The sequence below is a fragment of the Penaeus monodon genome, chromosome 39 (genome assembly GCF_015228065.2).
Source record: "Penaeus monodon isolate SGIC_2016 chromosome 39, NSTDA_Pmon_1, whole genome shotgun sequence".
Taxonomy (NCBI): domain Eukaryota; kingdom Metazoa; phylum Arthropoda; class Malacostraca; order Decapoda; family Penaeidae; genus Penaeus; species Penaeus monodon.
The window spans coordinates 32655129-32663721 of NC_051424.1; positions in this window are offsets into that span (position 1 = coordinate 32655129).

Sequence of the window (8593 nt, forward strand, 5' to 3'; positions counted from 1 at the left end):
GTAAATCAGCTAGTCCTTCGATATAAAAGAAAATGATAACGTGTCGTTGTATTCAAAGAAAACGTGCAACATGCAATGGCCGCAGACTGAAAAATAATATGTTCTACATTTGGTTTAGTCCTTGCCCTGCGGTTTCACACACACACATATCTATACATATGTACATTAATGTGTATACATATACACACGCCCACACACACAAATATATATATATATAAAATATTATATATATATATATATATATATATAATATATAATGTGGTGTGTGTGTGTGTGGTGTGTGTGTGTTGTGTGTGTGTGTGTGTGTGTGTGTGTATGTGTGTATATATATATTGTGTGTGTGTGTGTGTGTATTTATACCGCACACACACACACACACACACACCCCACACACACACACATATATATATATATATATATATATATTATATATAAAATATATATAATATATATATATATAAACACACACATATATATGAACAACAAAACCCCTCTTCCGTGCTGGGTACATGGAAGAAAAACCCACAATACAAAAACTAGATTTATTGAAAGTGAGACTACAGTTTCGAAATCCACCTGGATTCCATCTACAGGTCTACATATCTACATATATATATATAATATATATATATATATATATATATATATTTATAAATATAAATAATATATAATATATTAATATATATAATATATTATATATATATAATATATTATTAATAAATATATATATAAATTTAAAAATATATATAATATATTATAATATATATATATAATATATATATATATAATATTATATATATATATATGTAGATATTAGACCTGTAGATGGAACCAGGGGTTTTGAAACTGTAGTCCACTTTCAAAAAATCTGTTTTTGTTTTGGGTTTTTTTTCCATTGTATCAGCACGGGAAAGTGTTTTTTTTCATATATATGTGTGTGTTTAATATATATATAATATATATAATATATATATATATATATTATTATAATTTTTAAAATGTGTGTGTGTGTTGTGTGTGTGTGTGTTGTGTGGCGTGTATAAATACCACACACACACCCCCACATATAATTCACACATACACACACAACACACACACCCCCCACACACCACCACACAACACACCCACACCCCACACACACAAAAACACACACAAAATATATATAAAAATATATATATTATATATATATATAATATATATATATTTGTGTGTGTGTGTGGGGGTGTGTATATGTATACACATTAATGTACATATGTATAGATATGTGTGTGTGTGAAACCGCAGGGCAAGGACTAAACCAAATGTAGAACATTATTTTTCAGTCTGCGGCCATTGCATGTTGCACGTTTTCTTTGAATACAACGACACGTTATCATTTTCTTTTATATCGAAGGACCAGCTGATTTACCTATCATGTGTTTGGCGGTCCACGAGTGTTTTCCAAGAATATACGTCCTCCTCTCGAGGTCAAGGGTCACGCAGGTCGGCAACTATGCAAAAAGGCAGCAACAGGTCATTGGATTATAAGTGGAATCAAATCGCTACGCTGGTTCTGTTTTTCTTCTTCTTCTTCTTCTTGACATATTAAATGTTATCAAAGAATCTGAACAGCCCGACTGAGGTGTTAAAGGCTGAAGGCGGATTCGTGCAAAGTCACCCTAAGAGCATGAAAGCGTATGCCCTGACCACAGATAATTAATATGCATACAGTGAGCCCAATATTCGATTTTATGGCATAATACAGTATCTATGAGGCTGCATCACCAATATCCGAAACGAAAGATATAAATGCTTTAAACAAAAACACGTTATAAGAAAACACATTGGTAAGTTCAGTCCTTCGGTTTATCAAATATAATTAATATATTAAAACTTCTGTTATTTGAAAATATCACCATTTCAACTTATATGCAGAGTGCCACTGCAAATATTACTTTTGTTGGTTACCTTTTCAAAAAAAAAAAAAAAAAAAAAAAAACGTACTTGAAGTAATCAGTAGACTTGAATATTAGTATAGGTGGCGTCTAACATGGACACTTTTCTACTTAAACTAATATTATTTTTGGATCTCTTAATTTCTAAATGCATATCATCATTACAGGGGCGGAAGCTGAAAACCTATATCTGGTTAAGTAATCAGAATATGTTTTTGAATTTTTCTATACTTATCCCAAAATAATTATGCCAACGGAAAAAAAAGCTTAATTGCCAAGTTCCTGATCGAGATAGCGATGGCTTCGGGACAACATTCCTGTATCTTACAAGCAGCTGCCAAAGGTGATGAGAAACTGGCAGACTAATGACTCGAGGGAAGTATCTCTCTGGCTTCGTGGCTTTGCTTAGTGATGGGGGGGGGGGGGTTGGGTTAAAGATTAATGAGGTAAACAAAGAAACCATTCACTGGGAAACGAATCCTCTGACAACTGAATCCGACTGATGCAAAGGGGAAGGAAATGAAAAGGCAGCATGGTATACATAAAATACGCATAATGAAAGAAACATAGTGATAATTGATCAGTATAAATGGTTAATAAAAGAAACAAAAGAAAAGCAAAAGGAAATTAAGAGTGCTGGTGACGGTGTATGAATTATTAATTTACTATATATCAGAGTTAAAAAATAAAGGGAAATTGTGTGTTTGTAGAGAGAGAGAGAGAGTGACAAAGAGAAGAGAGAGAGAGAGAGTGACAGAGAGAAGAGAGAGAGAGAGATAGACAGGCGGAGAGAAGAGAGAGAGAGACAGAGATGAGAGAAAAGAGAGTGACAGCGAGAGAGAGAAAGATTTATTTTTTCTTTTCCTTTTCTTTTTCTTTTCCTTTCATATATATATATATATATATATATATATATATATATATATATATATATATATATATATATATATATATTATGTATATATATACATATATATAAATATATCTCTACATATCTATGCATATATATATATATATATATATATTATATTATATAATATGTGTGTGTGTGTGTGTGTGTGTGTGTGGGGTGGGGTGTGTGTGTGTGTGTGTGGTGTGGTGTGTTGGGCACACACGCACATATACATATATATATATATATATATATATATATATATATATATATATAGAGAGAGAGAGAGAGAGAGAGAGAGAGAGAGAGAGAGAGAGAGAGAGAGAGAGAGAGAGAGCACTGTGGTCAGAGCACTGTGTATGTGTGTATACGTATACATACACACACACACACACACACACACACACACACACACACACACACACACACACACACACACACACACACACCACACACACACACACATATATATATATATTTTATATATATATATATATATATATATATATATATATATATATATATATCCCATTCAGCCCTGAACTAAATAAAAAATTCGTTCCATTGTTTAAGTCGGAGGCGTCGCGTAATTTACGAAAGTTTGTGCTTTATATTCTATTCAAGTTTTCTATGGTGTTTTAACAGCAAGTTCGAAGTGTCATCTTCATGATTTACCAATTCCATGGCGGCTGGAGAAAAGGGAGGAAGAACAGTCTCTTCAGCAATATCGTCGCACCCATGTTATGATGTTATGAAACACCTTTGTGGTGTGCAACTGATTAAGGTGAAGTTAATCAAGTGACACGTGTTCTGAAACATTTAAAAGCTATGCTTATGACAGATCAGGAACACATCCTTTTAGATGGAACAAATTTGTTCCCTTCGTGCTGGAGCATGCTAGTGAGTAAGCAAAAATGTACATCTTACTAGTTTAAACATATTTCTCGGGAAGACAGATTTGCATCGTGATTATCATGTATTGGAAAACATTTCAACTGGAAATTGATTATGTTATGGAATAATTTAACTAAAAATACTTTGATGAAAATTTAAGTTAAATGCCCGACTGTAGTTTCATTGATGATTTTCTTTGCTCTATACGTAGTACAATACATTGGCATTAACACAAGATCTTTATCATACTGTTTTTGATGATGTAAATGGAAGCTATATTTCATATGTTTAAGGCTGATTATTAATTTAACGTAATTATTATGTAAACATACTGGGTAAAATATTGATATTGCTTATGGATTTACATGACAATATATATAGAACTTAAGAAAAAACTTTTTATATGACTAATATGAAATAGATATTAATATATTTGACTAACAATTTCTTTTTATTTCAGAAGAATACCAGCGACTGCTGGCAGAATTTAGTAATTCTGATTTGAGCAGCATATCTGATGATGATGACGACTGGCCTTCTTCTCCACTTCGGCGCAGAGAACTCTTTCCTGAACTATGTGCCAACACTAAGAGTTCAGCATCTGAGTCTGATGAAGAGAACAACAGAGATGGAAATGTTACCACCAGGTCCCCTGAAGTTACAAGTAGCACTGCAGCTGCCCAGACTGGACCCAGCAGAAATCTCAATACTAATGGATGTCATCATTTCAGGAGAAATATAAACTTCAATCACAGATTTACTGTAGATGTTGATAATCATTTTCAGGGAACTCATTTTCAACCCACACTTCTCTCTCCTGTAGATTATTTCATGGCTTACCTCTCATCTGAAATTTTAGATGCAGTGACTCTAGAAACACAGAAAAAGTACATGTCCAAAAAAAGAAAGTCATTATCACTAACAGTAGATCAAATGAAAAAGTTTATAGGAATAAATTTCCTTATGTCAGTGTTAAAATTCCCTAGAATTAAAATGTACTGGCAAAAGAAAACAAGGATTTCTGTTGTAGCTGATGCCATGAGTCGTGACATGTTTTCATAGCTTCTCTGAAAGTCTTTGATGAGAGTCTGTTGAATGCAGCACAGAGGAAATCAGACAGATTTCATAAGACCACTCATAGATTGTGTTCGTTCACGCTGTTTGGAGTTAGACAGACCTCAATATGTCTCAGTTGATGAAATGATCATTCCATTTACAGGCAGAACACACCTTAAGCAATTCACACCTCGGAAACCAAACCCACATGACCTAAAGATCTTTGTTTTAGCTAGTAGTAATGGCCAAGTCCTAGATTTTGAGTTTTTTCAGGGTAAGGAAGACTTGCTTTTGAGTGTACAAAGAACTGGACTTCATCTTCCAGAGTGGGGTACCCTTAAGATAGTAGAAGCTGCAGTCCTAAGATTTGTAAAGTCAGTCAGTAGAGGTACTAGTTTCTTCTTTGATAGGTTTTTTACTACACCTAAGCTCTTAGAAATTTTCTCATCATTAGGAATGGGAGCTACAGGGACAATGAAGAAGAACCTTGTGCCAAAACAGTGTCGACTGAAGACTGAGAATCAGTTAAAGAGATCCGGCAGAGGTTTCTCTGACTGTGCAGTGAGAGATGATTCTATTTTTGTATAACTGTATGGTTTGACAAAAAAAAAACATCATCTTAGCATCTAATGAACATAGTATTCAGCCAGTATCTACTTGTCAGAGGTGGTGTAAAAGAGAAAAACGCCACTTAGAAGTGCAACGTCCTAGGGTTGTTGAGTTATACAACTCAAAGATGGGGGGCGTTGATATTATTGATCAGGTCATTTAACTGTTACAGAAGTGCAACATGTTCTGCAAAATTTACTGTTCGAGCAATGTTGCATCTTTTGGACCTCTCTTGCGCAAATGCATGGTTAGAGTACAGAAAAAAAATGTGAAAAAAGCAGTTCTGTTGCCATGGACAGTATGGATTTTAAATTGGAAATAGCTTATTCTTTGATTTCTGAAGAAGTTCTAAATGATGACAACAGTGAGTCTGAGATTTCAGAGGAGCATGATGACATTTCTAGAAAAAGAACAAGGCCCCTTCCCATTGCTGCAAAGCGTACTAACAGTGCATGCCATATGCCTGATGCATTACCCCCTTATGCCTCTAGAATGAGATGTCGATATCCAGGGTGCAATGGGAGGACCAAGTTTTCATGCAAAAGTTGCAAAGTTTTTCTTTGTCTTTCATATGAAAGAAATTGTTATTCTCTTTTCCATTTGCCCTGAAATATTTGATGATTAGGTTTACAAATTAAAATGTTTCTGTTAATGAAGAAATTTGAAATAGAACTTACTTTTTCTCACTAAGAAAGAAAAAAAGGTTTTGTTTCTTTTCAGTAAAGATTATGATATGCAGATATGCAGAGCTGATGAATATGTCCTCATTTTTACTTAGGTACACTGCAGTCAAAGTAATGAGTGTTACTTAAATGTTTGTTTTAATGAAAAAAGCCTTGCATTGAAGTTGAATAAGAATTTGTGTTTTTTCTGAAAGGTATATATATATTGTGAATTTACACAGTTGTTTCACTGCAATTTCTGTTTTTTGTCTACTTTTATTTTGCGTACATGCTAGAGCCCTGACGGACCAAATTTGGGCCAAAATTTAAAGGTCAATATCTCTAGAACTACTCATGATACACATCTAAAAATATGCTTGAAGCCTTTTTAGGCCACGACAAATCCGCTGTCATAATATCATAAAAATCTAAAGTAAAAAAATTTCAGGGCTGAATGGATATATATATATATATATATATATATATATATATATATATATATATATATATATATATATATATACACACACACACATAGAAATACAATACTGATGATAATATTAATAATAATAACAAGATAAAAAATAATTATAGTAATAATAATAATAATAATAATAATAATAATTATTATAAAGATGACAATGATATTAAGAAAATGACAAAAATTTAAAGGGGAAGGATAATAAAATGATAATTATAATAATAAAACAATGCTAATAAAAATGATATAATGTGAATTTAAAACAACAATAATGATTACAATTCATAATAATAAAAACAATGCATTAAAAAAATAACAAAATAATCTTGTTATTTTTATAATGTAAAATAAATGAGATTTTAAATAGAAATAATCATAAAAAAATAAAGATTATGAAAATAATAATAACAATGATAAAGGAAATCATGTATTAACAATAAAAAAGATCAAAAAAAAATGATAATGATTTTTGATGAAAATATTGTTTATTATTATTATTTTTATCATCCCATTATCATATCATCACAACATTTTATTTTTATTATTATTTTTATTATTTTTTTATTTTTATTATTATTATTATTACTATTATGGGAATAATTGTATCGTAGTATAGTTAGGATAATAATAAAAATAATGATATAGTAATGCTACCCCAGGGGTCTTTTCTTGTGCGAAACATGTTTTTAACATGATAAGGATGACCGGGCATGTGTTCATGAAAAGGATCATGGGCAAACTGATCAAGGCTGCGGCGGGGAAAAAACCCAAGGGCAGTTGGTGCTGCTCCTTGAAGCCTGGGTTGTGCCCTTGTGACCTGATAAACTTTTGTTCCCTGTTATAAGCTGTATCGTGCAGTGTGACATGCTTTTGGTTTCCCCCCCGTATTGTGCCTATAGAAAAGGTACGGGTAAATAACTTTTGAAATAAAAGGGAAAAACTGTCATTTTTTTTTAGTTCTGCCTCGCCACTTGGGTTTCCTCGTAGTTTTGGGGCGCTGGGTGCTCGGGGCCTCTTGGGGCTGTTCAGTGTTCAGACCCTGTGGATGCACCCGTCTGCCTAGCCGCCTTTTGTTGGTGCAGAGAGACGAGGCGGTCGGCGTAAAATAATAAGACAATCTAGCAGTAGTAGTATAGTGATGATGATAATAAATGATAATAATAATAAAATAATAATAATAATTATGATTATTATTATTTTTATATTATTATTATTATTATGTAATGATAAAATAATGATTATAATGAAATATTGATAAAAAATAATGATAAAAAAATAATAAAAATTTTGATGAAGAAAATAAGGATAAAGAAAATAAATCAGTAACAGTATCATAGAGAATATCATTAATAATGAAAATTATAATGATGATGATTAAAGTATAATTATAATAATAATGATAATGAAATGAGGAGGAGGACGGATAAAGATAATGATGTGTGATAATAATAATAAAATTAAGCAATAATAATAATAATAATAGTAACAAGTAATAGTAAATAATAATCATAATAATATAATACTAATAATAAAATAATAATAATAATAATAATAATAACAATAATCCTGATAATGAATAATAGTAATACTTTTGATAGTTTTATAATTATAATGATACATAATAATGATAATAATGTAATAATAATTGATGACGAAAATAATGACAATGATAACAGTAAAATACTGTTGTAACAATCATTATATTAGTAATAATAATAATGGTATTAATAATAGTAGTAGTAAAAATAACATTAATAATAACAGTATTAATAAAAGCACCAATAATGATGAGGAGGATAGGATGAGATGTGCGGAGGAGGAGGAAGGAAGGAGGAGGAGAAGGAGGAGGATAATAATAGTAATGATAAAAATAATGAAATAACAATAATATGATACTATAATGATAATATTAATTATATTTAATACTACTAGCAATAACAGTAATAATAATGCTACTGATAATAATAATAAAAAATAAGAACTATAATAATAATAGTAATGATAATAATAATAATAATAATAATAATAATAGAAGTAAAGGAGGTAGGGGGATGATGCAGTTGGA